General features: G+C 39.4%; 1 protein-coding gene across 1 annotated transcript in view; it reads left to right on the top strand.

Annotated features, from left to right (window-relative positions):
* Positions 1–2,284: 2,284 nt before the first annotated feature.
* The window catches only part of LOC122794485 (ras-related protein ORAB-1-like), a 1,047,271-nt gene continuing 1,025,729 nt past the window's right edge, over positions 2,285–23,826 (top strand). The window contains exons 1-2 of the mRNA XM_044062928.1: positions 2,285–2,548; positions 2,671–2,732. The gene's annotated coding sequence lies outside the window, so the exon portion shown is untranslated. The remainder of the gene's footprint in view (positions 2,549–2,670; positions 2,733–23,826) is intronic.

Raw genomic sequence — 23,826 nt, 5'->3', positions numbered from 1 at the left:
GAATACAACTTTACAGTGATTTTACTCAGTTCTTTTTAAAGTGAGCTGCAATTTACCCAATTTTACTCAATTCTTTTGAAAGTGAGCTGTATTTTACTCAATATTGTATTAAACAAAGTTTGTAGTTTAGCCAGACAATTTTACTGACTGTTGGGAGTAAGCAAGCTTTTAACCTTAATTTTGTACAGATATTGTAGTTTAGCCAGACAAATTTACTGACAGTTGGGAGTAAGCAAGCTTTTAACCTGAATTTTGTACAGATATTTTTTTATTTCTTTAGCAACTGTGAGATGAAGGAAGCAGGGGGAACATGTTATATAGGCTGTATGCACTGTAGAATGCTTATTTTATTACTTATTACAGCAGCCTGACTAGGGAGTCTAAGACTGTTAAGCTATCTTTTACTATGGACCCTAGGTTAGCCGTCGACCCAGTTCAGCCAAGCAATTTATTAGCACAACAGTTACAGTTAAGATATATTCCTTGCAGTCCTTTTCCTTAGCGAGGGACAGTGCAGGAATACTTTTCTTTTAGTTTTTATTTATTTAAAATTTGTTTACCGGGAAACTCTGACTGGACACAGGTTCTTTTTCAGCAGAGGCCCAGGGAGAAAAGCTCCATGAGTAACAGTAAATTTTCATGCACACATTACAATAATCAATAAAGTATAAAGTAAACAAAATGTAGTATACATAAGAACATACAAATTTGTTACATCTTGACAACAAAACCTAGGCTTTGAACATAGCTAGTACAATTTGTAGGTATGACATGTCAACATATAAGGTTAAGACAAGTCAGTAGGAACAAAGGATTAAACACCGGGGGAGAAGTTAGATATGTTTGGGATATACTGTGATGTATCAGATCACTCATGAGGGGTTAATACATGAACATAGCCACTTATTTTTTAGATAAGCTTTAAGTGATGGCTTAAAGTGGTTAGTGGATGAGATTGAGAGAATGGATTTAGGAAGGGAGTTCCATATAAGACATATATAGTTGGAAAATAAAGATTCTCCTGCGGTGTTGTTGGCCTTGGAGACGGTGAATAAGTTCTTATTGTTAGAGGGAAGTGGCCTGCTGGAACTGTAAGGAAGGATGAAATTTTGTAGTGCAAGGGTTCTAGCTGGTTGTGTTACAATTTTATGAGTTAGAGAGAGAGATGGTTGTAAAGAATAATGTTGGGAAGCTCAAGCCAGTCTAGTATCCTTAAAGCTGTAAAATGATGTGTTCTATATGGGCAGTCAGATGCAAACTTAGCAATTTTATTATAACATGCTTCTAGCTTAGATAAGTAAGTTTTCCTTAGATTAGTTAAAATTGGAGAAGCATACAGCAGTGTGGAGAGCAGATGGGTTTGTGCTAATGTAATTTTGGCCATTGTGGTCAGGAACCTTAATATTGTATGGTTGTTTTAGACCATATCATCAAGTGAAATGAAGGAGAGAGAGAGAAAGATGCTTGCTAAACTGCGTTAGAACACAAACATCTGTGACAGTGTGCGGGCTGATTGGCCCAGAATACCTATTGTGCGCTGTACATTGCAGTGTACCAGAAGCAGACAACAGCTTGGACCGGAATACCGTTACTTTTGCTGTTATAAGATGGTCAAATTCCGCAAAGGCAAATTAGATAAATGAGATGAAATGATAATGTAATACATGGATATGCAAATGCATTTTAGTATTTTAAATTCCCTAGGTAGATCTGTCAATCACGATCCATAAATGTGCACGCATCTGCAACAACTCCAGTCTTGTAAGAGATTAATCCACGTTTATTAAAGTATTCAAATCAGTACAAATATAATTACATCAACAGAAAAACACAGAAAACGCAATTAATACAGAGCAATGAAATCATTTGTCAGGATACTAATATACTCGCTTTTGCTGGTCCCCAGTGGTGTGCCATTCAAAACGTCACTCAGGAACTGGCACTGGTGCCAGAGGTTGCCTACCTACCCCTACAGTAGACATTTGCTGCTTTGCGCATCTGTAAAGTGTTGGGGAAAATGTAAAAATAGAAAACTTCTTAACGTCAAACCCCGCCGGTTTTTTGAAATCTTATCAACTACCTGTACTTCGGAAACCGATAAAAGACGATGCTTGAGGAACTAGTCACGTTACCATGGCAGTCTAAGCTATGATGTCATTCCAAGACTGCCCTGCACAAAGCAGAATTCCTAAGGAACATAATGCAGCCTATGCAGTCTCCTCCCTTCTTCCCGCCCAGCTGGCGAGCGGGCGCACCGGTACGCTAGCTAACTGGCCGTCATTGTTTCTTCTCCTTGACAGTTGGGCATTGTAAGGTCAGTGTTCAGGAAGTAGGTGGGATCCGGCTCAGAATGGTAACAGTATACAACTGTCTTAAATAAATTATACTAACACTGTAACCAAGTCTTTTGGTTAGGGATTTAGATTCATACGCCCTGCAGGTGTGCTGATACAAAAAATAAAACACGAATAAGTAAATAAAAATTAGGTGACAGAGGCTAGCGGCAGTTATACAGTACCAGAAGGGGCACTTCCCTTTATTAAGTCAGGTGGGTGATTGTATTGATGATGAAGTCCTTAATCTTGAAAAAAACTTGCTATTTTGTTGTTATTCCATGTTCTCTTTATGCTCATATTTTTGTTGATGATTGGTATTATCTTTGTTCTTTAGTGGACAGGAGTGCTGAAAGAGGTTCGTGGATCCTGACAAAAGCTTTCTCTGTCGACGAGCAGGTTGGTGTCATCGTCTAGTGTGCACCGTTTGACCTGTTATTCTGTTTCATTGTAGTTTGTACGCAGGTTAAATTTTTATGCAAGCCGTATTGAATATTAAAAAAAAAATGTTCGTAGGCAGGTGTCAGGCATTAATAAATAATATTTACGACTTGCCATGTGAAGTGACTGCTTAGAGACTACAGCAGTAAAACCTAAGATAAATAATATAGTTAATTTATAAGCATTTATCTTCTCTGCAGGCCGTGCCTTGTGTAAAAACAGTAATAATTAAGCTGAATTTCTTTACGTTGTTTGTTTTCGTAGAATAGTTTGCTGTACGAGTTCCAGTAGATGAGGCTTGTTGGAAGTAAATGGACATGTGTGTTATGTTAAAATAGCGACTGAGGCCAGTTGAAGCTTTCTTCATTATGTGTTGGCATTCCGATATGTAATATTCAAACGCCATTCCCAACCTGTAGATGTCAGACGTGGTGCAGTACACAAAATGGGTATCAGGCACTTCAGTTACTATATAAAGAAATGTAATTATTATTACCACGAAGGCCAATGGGAAACCTATGCAGTGTGCTGATATAGGAGTTCTTCTGTGATGTAAGAACGAGACCAAGAAGATTGCCTATAGGTGTTCATGACCATAGATGACTGATGCTGATTAGGTTATAACAGGAAATCTCTTTGGTTACTACATTCTCAGCACAGCATTGAAAAGGTACATTAACCACAACATCTCAGTAATGCATTTCTGACTGGCTGTTGTCCACTCTTGAGGAGTCTGGTCTGCATTGTTCAGCTTGATGATATCATGACACTCAAGCAGGACAAGTGGTTTAGGAAGTTAATGAATAGTGTATTCTTACAACACTTCTTAGCTTCTCATTTTTGTGTCAGCACATTGGTTTCTTCTTAAAGAGAAATGGATTTAATAGTTTTTTAATATATTTTCTTAAATTTTGTAGCAGCACATCACAATTCATTTTCCCTGCATTTTTGAAGCTTTTTTTGTTTTAATGGGTCCTTCAGGATGACTGATCATCCAGTGTAAGATCTCATAGGTGTACTGCCCAGTTTCCTATGACATCTGTTATTGTCACAAATGGAATGGCCTTTGCAAGATCATAGGAAGTTACTAGGCTATTGGCCCTTACAAACCTAGCCAAGAATTTAGTCCAGTGTTCCAACAAGTCAGCACCCGATGCCACTGTCCAGCAGGGACATAGGTGGAATCCCAGTGGTGCATTTTCTGTTCCCCATCCAGTTATCCAGGTTGCACTTGAAAAGTAGAGGGACAGGGCCTTTAGCCTATCTGTGTAGGGCAGGTATTTGAGGCCCTGGATTCTCCTGGTGAGGAAACTCTGTGGTTTGTCCAGCTGCACCATGTGCTTTGTAAGGTACATGCCGAAAGGGGCATTGTACTCAATAATGGGTCTTATAAGGGAAGACTATAGGGATCTTATGACAACCTTGTCCCTGGATGAAATACCTCTACTAATGAGGTGGGCACTGGAGTTGTTTGTTGATGATCGGGTCCTTTTTGCTCTAGACTGTTCTTAGTGTGTGTGTTTTGTGTGTGTTTATTTATTTATATATATATATATATATATATATATATATATATATATATATTAAAATGAAATGCATATGGGTGTTGAGCAAAGGCCTGCAAGGGACTTCAAGGACCTGTGTTTCCCATGCCTGTTATGCCAGTAGTACATTTCCTGCTCCCATATGCACTGAAAGCTAATCCTGCAACAGGTATGGCAGCTTTCCCTTCCGAGAAAAGCAGCAGTATGTCTGTCCAGAAATTCTCTTCTATGGTGTGGTGTCTTACTTGTTCAGACATTGGTCCAGATATGCAGTCAGGTAGAGCACTTACCTTGTTACCCAAACTCCTGTTGTAGCAATACTGCACTTACGGTTTTATCATTCTATACAAGGTATCCAGTAAATATTGGGTTGATTACTTCAAGCTTTGCTTTAAGAGTGTCTGTCGGTATTCATTGTATGGCTTTTCCAGTGAAGCAGTAAGTGTTTGTCATAACAGCTTTTTTAGCAGACTTAGTGGCCATTTAGGTTGTCATTTCAAAATGGCCTACTGCATTATGTTCTAAACGTCATTGTTAGTATTTTATTTCCAGTGCTTAATTACTGTTTTGTACACCAACTACTACTCAGATTTCTTTCTGTATTGGTAGGTTTCATAAGTTTGCAGTGCTTGATGGTAGTAGTTCAAAAAAGTGAGTCTGCTATTTTATGCATTTGATTTCTTGCATTGTGTTTCATCTCTGAAGCTTGGAATATGCGTGCATTGCCAGCTGTTATGAAAACTTCCCCAAGCCCATACTTGTGCTTGATATACTCACCCGTGCTGTACCAAAGTGTGTGTGTGTGTGTGTGTGTGTGTGTGTGTGTGTGTGTGTGTGTGTGTGTGTGTGTGTGATGCTGGTGTCTGTAGCAGCAGCAATGGTGAAATAACCATACAAACCAGTCTTACATCGTGCAGACATACTATGAAGATTCTGGCATTATGCATTTGACATAGCTTTCCTCTCAAAGTTGATACATAGACTCAAATTTGGTCACACTTTAGGACTCTGTAGTATAAACATTTTATTTGCTAATGGATAGTAAGTAATGTACATAATTACTGTTGCTGTGGATACTGGAAATCAAGAGCAGGTCTACTAGATCAAACATATCTGTGCTTCTTACTGAGTGGCTTTTACAATTGAATAGTGCATCCTAAACTGGGTTCAAAATATAAGGAAGGTAGGTAGATGGCTGAGTTAGGTCTTGCTGTCAAAATCTGAAAATTGCTCCTAGGATCATAGGTAGGTACTAGGCTATTGGCCGTAGGGCCTATATAAGCCCAGCCAAACAGTACCCTGGCTTTTGCCAACCAAGCAAATTATTTTCCTGTACCCCTATCAAGCAGAGCCACAGAAGTGATCCCCGGGGTGAATTTCCTATCTCCCATCCAGTCATCAAGATTTTTCTTGAAGAGTGCTAATGAGAAGCTGTGTTCGATATAGATAGGTAGTTTGTTCCAGAGTATGGGAAGTCTCTGGGACAGGAATCTATCCCTCCAGCATGTTGTGTTTATTGTGGTGACAAAGTTTAAGTCCCTAGAGCATGTAGCTCAGAGGAATTGGGGTTTCTTTATGTGGATCATGTCCAACAGCTCTGGGTTTGACATAGCTTTGTATGTTAGGCAGAGATCGCCTCTGAGTAAGTGATATGCGATAGTAAAGCTGGAGTTTTTTTTAAGACTGATTATGTAAGGTATCTGTTTGAGGCCGGTAATCCTCTTTGTGAGGTATTTCTGTGGCCTTTCCAGTTGTTGTAGATGTCTTGTGAGGTACATACCAACAGGGGCATTGTACTCTATATAATGGGTCTATTGAGTGATGAGTAGAGGGGAGCAATGACCTCTTTTTTTCCTGGATGAGAAACCTTTTGTGATGAGTGTGCCACATAGAAGGATTTTCTGACTACTGTGGTGATGTGATTATCAAAGGAGAGACTACTGTCCACCTGTGTCCCAAGGTCTCTTGTCACACTTTCGGTGTTAAGTATACTACCGCCTATGTTGTAGTTCATGGGTACAGAGTTTTTACCAAAAGGGATGACAATGCACTTTTTGGCATTGAGCTTGAGGCCATGGCTTTGATACCAGGCATCTGTTTCAGTGGGGCCCTTTTTGTAGGATGTCCACATTGTTAGGAGTTTTGATTATGGCTCCTAGTTTGCAGTCATCTGCAAACTTTGTTAGCTAAAGACCTTCTGTGTTAGCCTGTACTTCAGAGAAGTAGATACCAAACAGGAGAGGACCTAGGACTGAACCCTGTGGTACTCCACTTGTCACTGGTCTGAAGTTGGATTTGGAGTCTGCTACTTTCACAGTGTGGGTTCTATCTATGACAACCCATCTTGTGACACAGGGATTTATACATAGTTTAGTGAGTGTGTCTATAATTCCAGAGTGGGGGATGGTGTCGAAAGCCTTGGTGAGATCTAGATAGGCTGTGTGAACCACCTTACCCTCATCTACATCTTTGGTGATCTCTTCAAAGAAGTCCATCAGGTTTAGGAGATTTGATCTGCCTTTTACAAACCCGAACTGGCTAGGGTCCAGAGTTTGGAGATTATCAGTGTCATTGTTTATAAGTTCCATGATGGTATGCTCCATAGCCTTGCAGACCAGGCTCGTCAGGCTAATGGGGCGGTAGTTCCCCGGGTCCGTGGTGGCTCCCCTTTTGTGGAGTGGGATAACTGTTGCTATGTGCCATTCAGTGGGCACAAAGCCTGAGGTGAGGCTATGATTGAACATGGTACTTGGGTGGGGTGTCAGTTTGTTCTGTAGTTCATGTAGAACGCAGCCTATGATGTTGTCAGGTCCAGTGGGTGCTGTGTTCTTGGCTTTGGAGAGTATGTTTTTTACCTGTGCAGCCGTGGTTACAGGTACTTTGCATTCTTCTGGTATAGAGATGGGCCCTTTGGGAGATGAGAGAGGGGTAAAGTTAGCACTGACCCTATCTGCCAGGATGTTGGCAATATCAGTTGGTTCTGTATATTTAGTGCCATTGTGCTGTAACTCTGAGCAGATCTGAGTGTTGCCATTGAGATTCTTGACATAGCTATAGAGTGTGTTGTGGTTGTCTTTAGAATCAATGGCGATTTTTGTTTTCGTAACTAGCTTTGGAGGATTTTATGAGGTATCTCAGCTTCTTACTGAGGCTGACCATGGAGTTCCTCCAGTCATGTGATTTTACTCTTTTTTTTTTTTTCTGTTGTAGAGTTTATTTATAGCAGGGGAACACCAGATTGGCTTCTTTTTTTGGGAGGATAGCATCTTGGTTCTGTTGGGGATTGCACGATCCATGCACTCGTGTAAGTGCTTATAAAGTGCAATTGTATAGGATTCAGCAGTCATATCTCTCTTGTCCGTCAGCATGGGTGTCGTGAAGTTTGCCACTTCTGTCTGAAGAAGCGCGAAGTTGGCTTTGGAGAAAATTTTTACGGTGGATTCCCTAATGGGAGGTGGGATGTGGATGTCTAGGTTGATTTGCTCATGGTCGGATCTGACCAACGAGGAATTGACCTCTGGTGTGGTACACCAGTTGCCCATGTTGGTAATGACCAGGTCTAGGATATTGCTGCCCCTGGTAGGGGTGTGGATAAGTTGATCCAAGGCATTGGAATTTATGAATTCCAGAAAACGTTGCACACACAAGTTGGTACATGAGTAGTTTTCCCAGTTAATGGTGGGGTAGTTGAAATCGCCCATTATTAGAGTGTTAGGTTGTACCCTAATATTTTCCAGTGTATCAAGAAATGAGGATTGGGAATCCTAGGGCATGGTGGGGGATCTGTAGCAAGCTACAGTTTGCATTGCTATCTTGCCCAGAGTTAGTTGCACTTGGATAATCTCAGATGCATTATGCTGAGCAACTAGCCTGGAGGTGTGGATATCCTTAATGAATATGGACACACCTCCACCTTTAGTGCTTCGGTCCAGTTTAGGTGGCTGAAAGGTGTGGCATGAATTATAGCCTGGTAATGCAGGGGTGCTCTCTGGAGCCTTGAACCAGGTCTCTGTCACTGCACAGATGTTTATGTTCACCATTTTAAGGAGTGCCTCGAGTGAGTGCATTTTGAGGTTTAGACTTCTGGCATTAAGTAGCATTACCCTCAGATTTTGCTTGCTTGTACCTGTTACAGTGGTGAATTTGTCATTTGAATCTTGCCTAAAAAAGGCACTATGGGGTGGCAAGAGCCTTCGCCAATATCCGGAATCCCAAGGGCAACAGGTGCAGGCCATCTCTGGCAAAGCATCGTGGTTTGTTGATAATGTCATCCCAGGCAGACAAATACTAGATCCCCATAGAATGACACCAGAAGCTTAGCCAATTGTTGAAGTCAGTCATTTTGTCCTAGTACTGTGGTATCATTCTGGGTGATGGCAGGATGCTACTCAGGGCTAGGGTCATACCTGCCTGGGCTACAAGATCAGAAAGCTCCTCCATGGCTCTTTTCATGTAGTCCAGGGAGGTACGTCTCAGGTTATTCACACCAACATGGACAATGACAGAGTCATATTTGTACTTGCTGTAGAGTGACCTGAGTGCATGCGTTATGTGGCGGATCCTGGCACCTGACAGGCAGCTGACAGTAACTTTCTCCTTGTTTAGCCTGGTGAGTGGAACATCAGTGTGCCTGGCTATAGTCACCTATGAGTGTTGGGTACATTGTTATGCTTTATGGGCTGTAGTTGAGTGGCACACTGAGTTTGTGGGCTATGTGTCATTTGGGTTTTGTTGGGGGATGGAGGTTACTTGCGTTTCTGCTTTGGAGGTCCCTGTTGCTTGGGTAGATTTTTTTTTTTTGAGAGCCTCTGTGAATGTATGTGTGTGTTTTGTGTTTCTATGTGTGTGTTTTGGCGGTGTAGGCTTTGAGGGACTATGTGATGTGTGGTGTGGTGCAGGTGTTTACCTTCTCCTCTTGACTGTCTAGTCCAGTCTTGGGTGAAGAGAGCTTTCCTTCCAGTTTGGTTATATAAGTGCATCTCTCACAGGTTGTTGTGTTGGGTTGTAGGAGGAGAGGGTTGTCTGTGTACAAGAGGCAATTGCTGCATTGCCCCAAGATGCCCAGATTCATCAGGTAGACAGGAGAAAACACCGGGAGCTGACCCTTAGACATGCCTGGATAGGTGCTTATTAAGTACTAAAAACTGCTTTCCTCTAGACAAGTGAGGAAAGTTGAGTGCTGTAGTAATTTTGTAGTTTTAGTGCTTACAATGAGCTCTGATCAAGTGCTGAGCTCGAAGAAACGGATTTGAGTACTGAAACTAGAAAACTGGCTAGTTCTAAGAAACTAAATTAAGCTAGAAGGCTTCCCTCCAGAAAGGCTTGGGGGCTCAGAAGTTTACAAACAGTCCTGGATACAGCAAATCTGTATCTGGACTAGACAACTTATAGGAAAAGCAGGAAACAAGCTTAGAATTTTTTTTTTTTTTTTTTGTAAAGTGGAAAGGTGGAGCAGAAGCTAACTAGGTTAGCCTTCTCAAATGTTCTCCCTGGAATAGGTAGAATGAGGTAATGACACTAGACTGGGATGAGTGTCCCAGTTCAAATTTACAGTAGGGGCAGGCAACTGCAAAGCCACCAAGTATAAAAACAGAATACCAAGAGGGAGGTGAGGGTGGAAAACAAAAATCAGAACAAACGAACCCAACCAGATGCTTAACAATTGTAGAAAATTCTACTTAATACCTCACACACACAGTGAGTAAAATATAAGTGCTATAAATAACTCAGAAATAAGCAAAAAACAGGATACTTAATGTTATATATCACAGATTAGTTAGCTCAGAACCCTTCCTCCGACTAGCTCTGTGCTAGCTAGTTTAGCTGCAAACCATTAGATTTATTTTTTAAAACTCTGTACCACTTGTGAAAATATTGGTTGAACAATTAAGTTATAAAAAAAAAAAGAGGTGACTGAATCTGGCTGACTATTGTGACTTTTCACATACTGCTAATAAGCGACCAATGTTTTGGATTAATAGGGCACTTCAGGCATCATACCTGTAACAGAAGTGGAGGCTTCCAAGATTTTCATGTATGCTAGGTTACTGTTTTTCAGTGTTATCATAATATCAAAGAGTTGTCTTACCTTCAGAGTAAATAGCACTCTGAGATTAAAATCCAGTCAGTCTGGTTTGCTAGATGAGGAATACTGTATCAAGTTTGATTTTGACCATTTGTTATTAAGTGGATCACCTAGATCACATAGCAAGCAATGCTCCACATCAAATGGCTCTGAAATGAAGATTAGCCCTTGACTTGTCCTTTTGTGCACCAGTTAGATCTAATTTCAGAAAACAGAACCACGGCGAAAATCTAAGCTGCTGACCTGGGTGGTGGGGGGAATTCATATTCTGATGTAATGCAAGTCTGAGCACAAAATGTGAACAAATGCTTGCTAAAAAGAAAAATCTGCCAATCACATCATATAGATAACCCTCTATTTTTCAATTATCTGTGAGTGTGTTTGTTAGCATTTAAAGACAAGTTTGGTTGCTTACCTAATGTCTCATGTATTCACAGTGTTCTGTCACTGGTGGCAAACCCAGCCACAGAGGAAGTATGCTGACATTTTGATTCATCAGAAAATACATTCCCATTAGTAACGCACAGAGCTTGCCTTTGCTACTACATCTGTACAATTCTGCATTTAAATACAGATCGTCACATCTTCAGGGACAGTTAAGACTTTGCATTATTACTGAATAGGTTATCAGCTGTGACAGAACCCTGGAAAAGGTATATATATTTTCTGAACAAATACAGGTACACTTGGGTCATACAGCACATATGTCACCACATCTGAATCTAAAAGAAAAAAAAAAAAAAAAGACTATTCTTGCACCAACAGGCTGGGCAAGAGAGCCCACATGATTGCTTCAGCACAGGCTGTTCTGCTTTTCATAGGAAAAACACATTTGTTTTTTAACGTGCAGATTTAATCAAGGCTGTTGTCTTGCTTTGTTACTTTAGCTGTGTGGTGCCATGTAGAGCATTCTTACAGACAGAGGCTGAAGGGTTGTTGGAGTATATGGTTAGGAGGATGGAAGTTTCCCAGAGAGCCTTATAGAATTGTTTAGAGGACAGCCTGTCATTCTTTAGAGATTAAAACTTGTCAGGCCTAAGTACTGATTGTTAGCCTGTTTCTAGAAAATAAGGGTTGGAAATCAGCAGCTATGGATGGTCAGTAATTATAGGACTTTCAGGGTCACTTGTTTTGCTGCTTCCATGTATTTATGGCAGTTTCAGTCCCATTTTGATTTATTGTCAACATATGGTAGCTTGTTTCTGAATTTTTTTGTTCTTAATTTTTTGCTGTTTAAGTTCACCTTTTTCTGTTTTTTTGCAAGTGCCTAAAACTCCTATAATTGTATAACAGTAATACAATTATCTGGGATGATTTTGGTGTTTCTGTTATAATTCTTGTTATATTGTTTTGAACATTCCAAAGAAGTTTTTCTGCCACTATCTGACTACAGGGTAGATGACGCATATATGAAACAAATGAAACTGTATTTGTAATTTACAACAAAGTATCTCATACAGGGACTTGCAAAAATTAAAGTACTGCATGCAAAAAAAACACCAATGTCTTAATGTGGCAGTTCTGCAAATTAACTGTTTGACAGTTGAGATCTTGGGTTTTGCAGGATTTAAGATTGCTTAATATCTAAACCAGTAATCACTTGTTTGTAGTGTACTTATTTGTTGGTATACCTCAGCAGACAACTGAAACTAGTAACATCTGACTTTAATTAACCTTTGTCCAACTGTTGTACGTTGATCCTGTAATTTTGTTTCAAAATCTTCTCATCTTGTAGCACTTGAAACCAAATTGGCATTGACAGATTAAAGATGAACTTCAGCCCTTAAACTGAAAGAAGATGCTTTTCATTTCGATGTTTAGAATTTGTAGATAAATACCTAATTGTGATGTTGGCTTATTTAAACATAAATATTTCCCTGCCAAATATAGACTAAGGGCTTAAACAACTGTGCCTCCAATTTTACTTCTGAAACTGAGGGATGACTCTTAAGCGTGCTTGAAAACCACTAGACTACATTAAGAGCACTTGACCTTTGTTAAGCCAGACTATTTATTTTCACAGTCATCAAACATTTTTTTTTTCATAGCCTGCACCAGTGGGGCTGAAGGATAAAGCCATGACTCCAGCTAAAGTGAATGCTGCTTGATTAGTAACTCTTGTGCTTGAAGGGACAGACAGGAAGGATGGGCATGCCCCTTCTGGGAAGGGTAGAAGTGTGCACCTTGCATTTGATCCCTGGGGGTGGGGGGGGGGGGGTTGTCAGAGTCCCACAGAAATAGGGTGATACGCCAGCAGGCCCACTGCACATTCTTCCCTAGGATGGAATGGGCGAGTTGAGGGGGCAGGAGATTTGGAGAATAAAGCACTAGTCTGGAGGAGTGTGATGCTGCCTCATTGTGCCTCAATCTCCAGTCTCCTCAGCAGCCACAAATGTGGAATGGAGATAGTCCGGAGGAGACTAATTGGATTCAGTAGCCTCAGTGATCAAGAAGAAGCCCCTGGAAGTAATTGATGATTATCTTTGAGGAGCCAAAAATGCCACATTTTTTCATGTGTCTGTTTTAGAAAGAAATAATTTAAGTTCACTCATATAAATAGTATTGCTGTATTTTAGCCATTCCTAATGGTTATGCTGGCTTTTATAAATCCTTATGAAATTAACGTATTTTTTTTTTTTTTTAAAGAATTTTCTTCTTTACCATTCCATGGGTGGTGCCTATTCAGTGTGCATTGTCAGAATTGGTAAAATTACCCCATTTTAACTTTAAATGATCACTGCAGCTGTAGTGCTTTATTGGAGTTCTACAATGGTTTATTAAACTGTGGTGTAATTGACTAATTAACTTATTGCGCATCCATAGCCTATCCCTTTCTCAAGGAATATATCCTTTGGTTTGGAATGAGGCCATCACTATCCCTGTTATTTCAGGCTTGTTTCATTACTGATCCCACTTGTGACGTATTTGGAACAAATTTGTGGCTTGTCAAGTTCTGAGTCATCTGGATAAATGTGGTTATTTTCTGAGTAGTAAGAGGGTTTCAGAAAGGACAGGGATAATATCCTTGGAAACTTGCATAAATGGTTAAATGTTGTTTTTGTTTAATCTTGTTAAATCAGTTGACCTTTAATTCTTTTTGTTGCCTTTTATTTCACACTTCTGATTCCATTTGGTCTATTTCATTAGAGTTGATTATGTGACCCTTTCTCACACCTTCTTCATCCTATTGTCATCCCTGTCAATTCCCGTATGTTATGTTTCATATGACTACTGTGTCTGTTTTAATTTAATTTTATGTATCTAAATTATAACTTTTTAGGAGGTTATGTATTTACCAAATTTCTTTTTCAGTTATAAAAGCTGTTGCTTGCACACTGCAAATGAAAACAGTGTGTTCAGAAAACTGAATTCTTATTAATTTTGTGTTTTGCTGCTCTTCTCTGCTGCATATATAGCAACTTTCTTACACTGCCGTATCTAGGTGTTAAAAGTGGTTGGTAAATAATTTTGTATGTACTGTGGGTTGTCTTGTAGTAACTTTTTGCTCAGTATTATAGACAATTATACTTCCAAATTGTGAATTATCATTGGGTCTATTTGTCATTAATTTTAAACTTTCAAGTAGTGATTTTGCCAGTAATACAACCACTTGACTGTGATAACCTTGCTAATTTTGAAGCTCCAAAAGTTAAGTAGAGAAAAAAATTACATAATGTTAAGCATACTATTTTGACAATAGAGACTGAAGGATAAATATTGAACTTGGGGGGGGGGGGGTCTACAGCGTTAGAAAAGGAAAAATATGGAACTGTTATCATTTTAAGTTATAAAATCAGAAATGTTATTTGAAAACAAGTGAAACTTTATTATATGTGCAGAGTCGAAAAGTGTAAGATTTATTTAGTTTCAGTAGTATAGATGCCCAAAGAAATAATTAGCATTGGTGTGAGGGTATCTGGATTGATGCAGAGAAATGCTTACCATTAAAAGATACTAATAGTGGTTAGGAGTTACTAGAGACCTGGTCTGTTACTCCATATTTTGCTGAGGTAAGTAGTTATTCATCCTTTAATTCATTTATGTAGCATTTGTTAATTGAATAATTGGACTTATGCTTGGGCTGTTTTCAACTCCAACCCTGGGCCACTTAAGGCAGTAAGCAACATAAATAAGTTTTCGATTTCATAACATATATAGGTATTAATATTCTAATTTTTAACAATATTATTTAGAGTAAATAAATTCGATACATTTCAAGTGAAGAAACAATGAACACCTTTCTGTGCAGTGCAGTACTTCATTAGACTATTTACAGTTGTCCCTGTCCTTTATTTGAAATACAATAGCACAACAGAACAAAGAAGAAATTTCCATAGTAAACATAGTGACAAATTATCAGTACAAAAATGAGCAAATGTACAGTTCATTATAGTAATTTTGCACACTAATACAGCAATTTAGTGTAGCCTATATTTAGTATTGTAAAATAAATTGAGAAATGCATTTTTGTTTATCCTTTTTCCTATTCCCCATGCTGATGAAGACTGGGGAAAGGAAAAGTCCTATGCATAAGTGAGGGAAAGCCCTCCACAGACAGCCTATTACATATCCCCTCTCTGGTGCCTTGCCAGGTGGAGAAAAACCTCAAACCTCCCCTAATGGCTGCACCACTGATAACCCCTCTCTGTTGGCTTCTTTACCCTATGAAGGGAACAAATGGGCTGAGGCCGAGAGGGTCTGAGAGTTGCAAGGTAGTGGGGGGCAAAAATAGCAATGGTACCAAAAAACAATGGGTGGATAAGGATACCAGGCGCATTATGTCTCCTGGAAACATGACATCAGTGTAGTTGCTTCAGACCAACCTGATTGGGTCATTACCTGCAAATCATAACACCTGTTAGTGTCATTCATTCTTTTTTTTACTGTTCTTTAAAAGAATGCCTTGTGCTTATTACTGTCAGGTTACCCTCTACTGTGGTGAAGTACCTGACACTGGATGGTTTGTCTTGTTAACTGGGATTCCCTCCTTGGGCAACTGTAAGACTACTTTCTCATGTTCTGCAGGTACAGTATGTAAATGGAAACTGTAAACTTGGATAAACAAAGACACTGGGTGGATAAAGTTACCAGGATTATTATGTCTTTTGGAAACATGACATCATGAATGTAGTTGCCTCAGGCCAACATAATCCTTAGGCTGCAAATTGTAAGGTTGCAGGCCTAGAAGCCTACCTGTTATACATAGGCCTGTGGTTCATTTATCTTGCTATAATGTGTGAAGTCTGTTAAGTTAGAAAGTTAGCGAGCTAATAGCCATGATATCCTGTCTTGCCATTGTCACACCCCATGTTATACTATGCTGTTGTATAGGTAGAACAGCATAACAATACCTTGAACGAGGTAACAGTGTGTCTGTCCTGCACAAAGCAAAGGAGAATTGTAACTCTACTTGGTTTGCACCGCCCCTACAAAATATAGTGAAAATTCTAAATAATAAACTAATTTTAACATCTAAGCTTAGAAAAGTTATAAAACCAGAAGCTTCTGTAACATAAAAATATCTCGGCTTCCTTTCTTCTTCCAAATTAAGGATATGCATAAAATGTTTCCACATCTGATATAATAGCTACTAACAAATTATTCTTCTTGAGGTGTGTAAGGATAATTATGACCTTGACAGTGAAATTTGAATGGTGAAAATTGTTACTACACGCCTCCCAAGTAGTCATTTCCAGGTAAGTGTTATTTTACTAGCTATTACCTTTTATACAGAATGAGTAAAGAAGCAATTGCATGGTAGAAGGCCACATTGCTGAGGTTAAAGAAATTGTATCCATTAACCAACACTAACATTTGTAGAGGAAGGTAGAATATAGCACATCAGTCACAGGAGTCTTCATACAAGTTCCAGCTTAAGGTAGATGGTATTCCTGTGTCTTGTCATTGCCAAAAAACTGTCTTTAACAAAGACTCTGCCTTTACTCCAGGTCAGCACTGCTTCACCTTCTGTAACTGTGCCACTGCACCCAAATATTTTCCACATCCAGGCAAGGTCTTCAGTTTGCTTCTTATCCTTCTTTTGATGTACTGTCTCATGGCAATGGCATCTTTTGTTCAGCACTTCTGAAGCTGAGTGCATTTCATTGTAAAACACCTTGCACACATTTTAGTATGGCACATTGTTAATCTCTCATACCATTTGTTTTAAAGGAAGCAGATAATTCCTACCCTAAGATGGCATTTGTCTCCCATTCCTATTCTTAAGGTGGCATTTGCCCCCCAAGCCTTTCAGGTTAGACCTCTTCCTCTTCTGATAGCTTTAACAAAAGTTCTTAAAAGGACACTGGCTGTGCAGCTACACATGCATATTTCTGAGCACCGTATATTTGAGTCCGCATGTCTTTGGTTTAGCCGCTGAACTATGACAACCACCTGGCTTTTCTTTTTAACAATTTCCTCAAAGGAATGAGCAGTGGTTTGTTTTCTGGGGTTGTATTTGTAGACTAGACTAAGCACTGTAAAGCACAATGGAAACTGCCAAACACATTTATTAGAAATTTAGTGTTTTTGTCTAATAATGTCATCAAATGGAGTTTTTAGGTGCTTTTACTTTGGTTATTAGTATATTGCATACTGTCACTCTGTTTCAAAGAGGTGATTTTCAGACTAGACTTGACTAAAGTTTATAACAGCAACCCCATTTTCCTGTATTCTCATTTCTGTTGGTTTTGCACTTGAACCATGTCCTTAATTTCCTAATTATCTTTCTGAATGCATCTTTAGATTCAACCCTAAAATTAACTAGCTCAAGGATATCACTGGGTTTGGTTCTTAGCAATTGCTCTCAATATTATTTCCATTGCTAATGATCTTTCTGAACAGAGTTTCACAGTGTGCACAAATATATAGTCACGTCTCGGGAATTATCCTTTGCCATGGACAGTGCAATGTTGGAGGGTTTAATAACATATAGAGACAGTAGTTGTGGTCTAATCTCCATGGTCTGCTTCAAACTTAATTTTCTGGAACTACTGTGCACTGCTTGACATGCAACTATCGCACCTCAGCATTTAAAGGTAAAAACGTCATGCCTGAAATCTTTTGTTGTGAAGAAATTAGACACTGTCTTCTGTGCTAGCATGTCCGGCTGAAGTTTTTGTACATAATTTCAGATTAACCTGTCTGTTATATGCCAGGATGATTAGCTATGATATTGTAAATAAGTTCTTACATGTTGATTTATAATCTGTTTGTACAGAATGTTTTAAAGACTTGAACAGTGTTCTTTTACATTTCTAAATGAGCATATTTGTGAAGAAGATTCTAACTGCAGACCATCTCAGAATCAGCTGATCTGCAGATGATGTCATTGAAATGTTGACAGTTGACTGTGTGTTACTTTCAAAGGCAGAAAGACAGGAAGGAACTTTGGTAAACAGTCGTTCATTGATTTTCAAAATATGAAATGAAAATTAGAACTGGAACAGTTGTGGCAGGCTAGTTTATAAAAAAAAGCCTGCTGAAGACAGTTGAAGTCGGTTGTAGTAGTTCGTTACAGTTATGGTTGTCAGTTGTATTTTGCAGTGGATACCAGAAGAAGGACTCGCCGAGAACTGTAAGCCTGCCTTTGTTCTGTTGTAATAATTTAGCTTAGATTAGGGGAAGTGTTCTTTAACTGATTAATTATAATTGTCCTGACTAGAGTTTTTCTGAATATTGGATTTCTTCATTTTCCTAGTGATTGAGTTCTGTTTGTTGGGATTACGGTTTTAATATTTTTGCTCATTATTAAATATTTTTATTAATTTACATTGTGGCTGGTCAATCACTGTTTTCTTTAGTGATTTGAGAGTGTTTATATCTGCTTTGATCATTCCTGGGCCACTCCGAAAGCCTTGCTGCTTTAGGTCATTTGCTATCATTTGTTTTAATGTCCAGTTTTCATAATTCTACACCCCTTTAAAAGGGCATGAAGGCTGTCTGACTGGTGGCAGGGTGTTCTAGCTGTGCCCCTTCCCCAAAATTATACTACAAGTCTGTGTCAGGCTTTTCCAGACGTGTTAGGATGTGCGAGATTTAAAGTGTGAATGTAGCAGAGGTTTGAATTGTGTAATAAGGAGTTGCATTAAGGGTGGACAGAAGTATACAGTCCAGTCCCAGGTTATAGAGCAAGTGCCTGTTGTGCTCTTGGGGGACAATTGTGAAATACTACTCCTGATCAACTGACAGTCTCACATTGGAGTCAGTAGTGAGGGTTGAACCTCATTAGTTACTAAACCAGTATAGTAAGGGATGCCACATTATTGTTGGCAGTCCGGTGGGGTATTGTCCAGATGTCACAGCTATATCAGTGTGTTGTTATTGGACCTTATTTTAAAATTAAACTTCAGCAGTTGTCCGGAGTGTCCCAGCAAGCTACTCAGTGCAGCTACCAAGAAAATACTAAAACAATCCTGCTGACTCCTGCCAAATGTAGGATGAGAGTGCTGATTGCTAGAGAGCCTGTGCCCTACTTCTTAGGAACCAGCTTGAGAATAGTACTGTTCATTTCCTGCTGGTGAGAGAAGGAGCAGAGTGGCATTGATTTCCTATCTCTCTGCAGCTGTGATAAGAGCAACACTAGTAGTAACCAGGATGTTGTCACTAACTGAGTCACTGTTGATTTTAGAGTGCCTTCTGTTCTGTCATTGTGGTAATTCACCAGGTTAAGTAGTGACTGTTCTGCCAGCCAGTATGCTCTGGGGACTCTAAAGCAGTGTATCAACTGCCTCAGACTTCCTTACAATCCTTTACTCTTGTCCTGCACTGATAATGGTTTGAGAGGTTAAGTACTTAATCAGTTTGAAGGCAAGCTTCTCGCACACCACATGTGTCAGTAAGGAGTTCACCACCACATAACAGCCACTGAATATCGCACATACATATGCTAAGGTTGTAAGGAAATCACTTAAACTTCTTGGACACAGCTTAAGTAAACCTCAACCAAATGGTACCATACCCACAAATGCATTTTCAGCCAAACCTAAGAGGAGGAGTTCTACCTCTGTAAGATCTTCAGAGTCTGTTGGCACACGTGGCAGTGCACTAGTAATATGGATTCTTCTACCCTCAAATATGAATATGACCTTGTAGTTGTCCTAGAGATGAATGACGTTAGGTGTGCTGCACTAGGGAAGCTGCAAAGAGATTTGGTTGAGCTGTCCATGTACAAGTCCAAGGGTTGACATTTATTTGTTTTGAGCATTATTTTAGTATCTCTGAGATTGTTTCTAAAATTCTATAACAAAATAATCCGCTTCAGCAACTGACTAACTGGTGTCCTTCAAAATGGATCCGGTGTGTGTCAGCATGGGAAGTGATGACTGATAGCCTAAATTAAGACTTTTTCTACCCCACAGTGCTGTTTATTTAGGCGAGGTCCATCTGTTAGATATTCCAGTCTAGCAAATTGGAGTCCAAATTATGCTAAGATGGCACTTCTGAGTGGTAGGAGTTTGAATGGTCTGTATTAAAATTGCCTGATATTGAGGCCTTCCTATCACACAGAAATGTACCATGTATATGTAGTTACTAGAGCTTTGTTTCAATGTTCTGATTAACATTCCACCTACTGATCCTTCAGACTGTCTGGGATCTGTGGGTAAGTATTCTTTATCTGATTTCTCATTATACTGAGCAGCTCTATCATGACACTGATTTTTGGAAGTACTAAACGTCTTGGTTGTACTAAGTAAAGCCAATTTATTTTTATTTATTTTATTTTACATTTGTTTACCGGGATAGTCCGACTGGATATATGTCCATTTTCAGCGGAGGCCCGGGGAGAAAAGCTCCAACAAGGTTACAACATTTTCTTCAAGAATTTACACATCAAGTTATTTACATTGAAAAAATTATACAAGAGTTATTTACAATGTTATGGTGTTGTTTCCAAAGAAACTCACATTTACAAGATCAGCACATTATACTTGTAGAAAAGGTCAGAATGTATTAGAAAAACAGTTTGGTTAGTTTTAATGTGATTAATGATATTGTTTAGTCAGGGTAGGAACATGGACAAAGCCAGTTGAGTTTAAGATGCTATATTATGCTTTTTTGAAAAGGTTTAAGGAGGATTGCAGGGTGATATGGTTTGGTAGAGAATTCCAGGTCTTTCCAACAAAGTTGGCAAACGGAGATTCCCCTGCAGAATTGTTAGCTGTGTAGGTTTGGACCATTATTTTGTCGGCCGATCTTAGTGACCTCAGGTTGTTGTATGGCTTTATTATATTAGAGCGTGAGGGGGTATTTTCAGGATGGTTAAGAACTTTGTGGGCAACTAAGAGTTGATTTAATTTAAGTTGGGGAGTTCAAGCCAACATAGTTGTTTCAGGTTCTGTAGGTGGAGTTAGTTGCGAATCTGGCAATATGGCTATAGCTATGGGAGAGCTTATTCAGTTCTGACTTATTTAGGTTTGAGAGAACTGGAGAAGCATAAATAAGAGTAGAGAGTAGTTGTGATCTGGCAATTGCTATTCTAGCCTGTGGGGTTAAGAATGCCTTGTTTCTGTACAGCAATCCAAGTTTTTTATTGATTGTCTGCATGGTTTTGTTGACCTGTAGGTCAAATTTTGAGCTTATTATCTATAATGACTCCTAGAAGTTTAGTATGGGTATCTGGGGAGATGGTGGTACCATTGTTGGAAGTAATAGTGAATGAGAAAGGGGTGGCTCTATTAGTGGGAGTGAAGAGCAGAAGTTTGGTTTTTGTTGGGGTTCAGTAGCAAACGTTGGTTGGTGAGCCAGTTTTCAATAGTGATAAATGTGTTTTGGGTTGAGATTTGTAGGTCGGCTAGAGAGGTGGCTGAGCAGATGAGTGGAATCATCTGCATATTGAATGCAGGTAGCCTTAGGAATAGCTGTGTGGAGGTTATCAATGAAGATAGAAATGAGTAGTGGTCCTAGTATAGAGCCTTGAGGGACACCAAGAGTGAGTGGTAGTTGGTTGGATAATTTGTTCTGCCATGCTACTGCCTGCCATCTGCCATTTAGGTATGATTGGAACCATTGGATTGTTTTCCTGTTTAGGGACATAGACTTCAGTGAGAGAATGAGGAGTTCATGGTTGACCATGTCAAAGGCTTTTGATAGGTCAAGAAAGAGGGCAGAGGATATCTTGTTATCATTCCTATTTTGGTTTATGGCATTTGTAAAGGAAAGGAGGGCAGATGTGGTACTGTGATGTGGCCTGAAACCATGTTGGGAGTTAGTAAGTTGTTTTGTATTGGGTATTGCATTAGTTGCTTATGAACACATTTTTCCATTATTTTGGCTAATGGGGAAAGAATGGCAATTGGCCTATAGTTGGATAATTCTGTGGAATTTCCACCTTTATGAAGTGGGATGACATGGGATATCTTCCATAGGGAGGGGATAGTACCTTCGGACAAGGTTCTATTTATTAGTATAGTTATAGGGTATGCAATGGCTTCTGCAGCTATTTGTAAGTACTCTGCAGTGAGGAGGTCAGCAAAGAGGGTAGTAGGTTTTGGGTTTTTTTAACAATGTCTTGATATAGGTGATGGGAGATGGGTTGGAAACTAAATTGGGGATGGTTTCTAGTGGGGTTGGAGCTGGTGTTGGAATTTATTGGGGTTAGTTGATTTGCTAGTGATTGTATGGTTTCAGTGAAATAACTATTAAAGGCATTGGCTATGCTCTCTGGGGATCTGTTTGTGAGGTTGGCAGGGGTTGGGGTGGTAGACTGTCCTGGATGAAGGATCTGATTTATGCTTGCCCAGAACTTTTGAGGGTTATTATGATGTTTGTTTAGTAGATTCTGGTAGTAGCTTTTTTTATCTAGTATGATTTTGTTGAGCGCCAGCAGGCCCAGGCTTTGTTTCCAATTTTGATTTTTGACTTGGTCTCCCCTGTTAGCCATGGTGCTGGGTTAGATTTAGTTTTTATCGTACGTACTGGAGCATGGGAGTCAAGGATGCTTATGAAGTTGTTATTGAAATTTGCTATGGCCTCTTCTAATGGTTGCTTTTTTAGTTTAGACCAGTCAACTGCCTTTAGTTCATTTAAGAAAGTTGCGGGGTTAAAATTCTTCTTGTTTCTGAGTGTTTTGTATTTGATTTGGTGGGGGTCCCTGCCTTGTGTTTTATGATATAGGTCAACAGATGATCACTGAGGTAATCGGGGAGAGTACCAGTTGTGTATAGTTGGGCTTGGTTATTGACTAATATCCAATCTAGGATACTTTCCCTACTGGTTGGTTTATGGATCCTGGTGGGGGAGGTAATGGTCTGCTTCTACCCGAATAAATTTATAGGTGTGGTGGGGGGGGGGATGGTTGAGCATGAATGCCAGTCTATATTAAAGTCACCAAGAATTATGGTTTCTTGGGGGTAGGTAGTGTTTAGCCAGTGAAGGATTTCTTCTAGAGTAGTTATATTGTTACCTGCTGGTATATAAGCACAGATGATGCACAGGTATTTATTGTAGCTAGTTTGTAGTTTGGTTATAAGGAGTTCTGCATTATTGAATTGGGGTGGGTTTACTGATTCTCTATGAACAGTTAGTGTATTTTTATATAATACTGCTATTCCGCCTCCTTTCTTTGTGGTACGGTTAAGTCGATGTATATTATAGCCTGATGGTATTATTTCATTATCAGTAGTAGTAGGTTTTAAGCCAGGTTTCTGTAAGAGACATGATATCTGGAGAGTGGGTTGCTAAAAGGGCATGTAGGTTGGGGATTTTATTATTAATACTTCTGATATTTAGGTGAAATGCTAGAAGGGAGTTAGTGGGAGTATTTGTGGTAGTGGAGTGTAGGTTGTTGTGTGTATATGGGCCAGGGTTGGGATGAATGTCCCCATGTATTGTAAGGTTATGGTGACAGGATATTCTTAGTTTTAGGAACTTGTTAAGTAGTTTTTATATAGTCTTTGTCTTTGGGTTTACATTTTGTGATTCTGTGTGGGTGATAGTTTGTATGGGACTGTATACTTGGTGAGTGGAGGATGGGTAGATGTTTAAACTTGAGTGAAGAATCATGTGTGGCTGTTTAAGCTTTTGGGTGTTGGTTTTGCAGTAAGTCAATTTGCTCGTAAGCAGTGTGGTGATGTAATAAGTAGTATTGGGAGTAGGGTAATTAGCATTTTTTTGTTTGTTTGCATTATTTGGTAGGTGTTTGGGAGTATTCAGGGTTAATTACGCTTACAGGGCTTGTAGGATGGTGCTAGAGTAAGATTTATTGAGAGGGCAGGATGTTTGAAGATGTGGGAAGCAGAGATTGGTAGTTGGAATATGGGGAGTGGCTAGAGTAGTATAAATTTAGTGGTACTGGGGGCGGGTGAGAATTGGGGGCAGGGAGGGGAACGTAGCAGGGCTAATACAGACACAAGTTTCAAGCTTCTGAAGGAATTTAGTTTGTAGTATTCTCTTTGACTATGGAGCTCACTTTTTAACGTTTTAC

This window comes from Protopterus annectens, chromosome 1.part0 (assembly GCF_019279795.1).
Source record: "Protopterus annectens isolate FY-2018-M chromosome 1.part0, PAN1.0, whole genome shotgun sequence".
Taxonomy (NCBI): domain Eukaryota; kingdom Metazoa; phylum Chordata; order Ceratodontiformes; family Protopteridae; genus Protopterus; species Protopterus annectens.
Note: the sequence above shows the minus strand (reverse complement) of the source record. Positions and strands in the feature narration are given on the sequence as shown.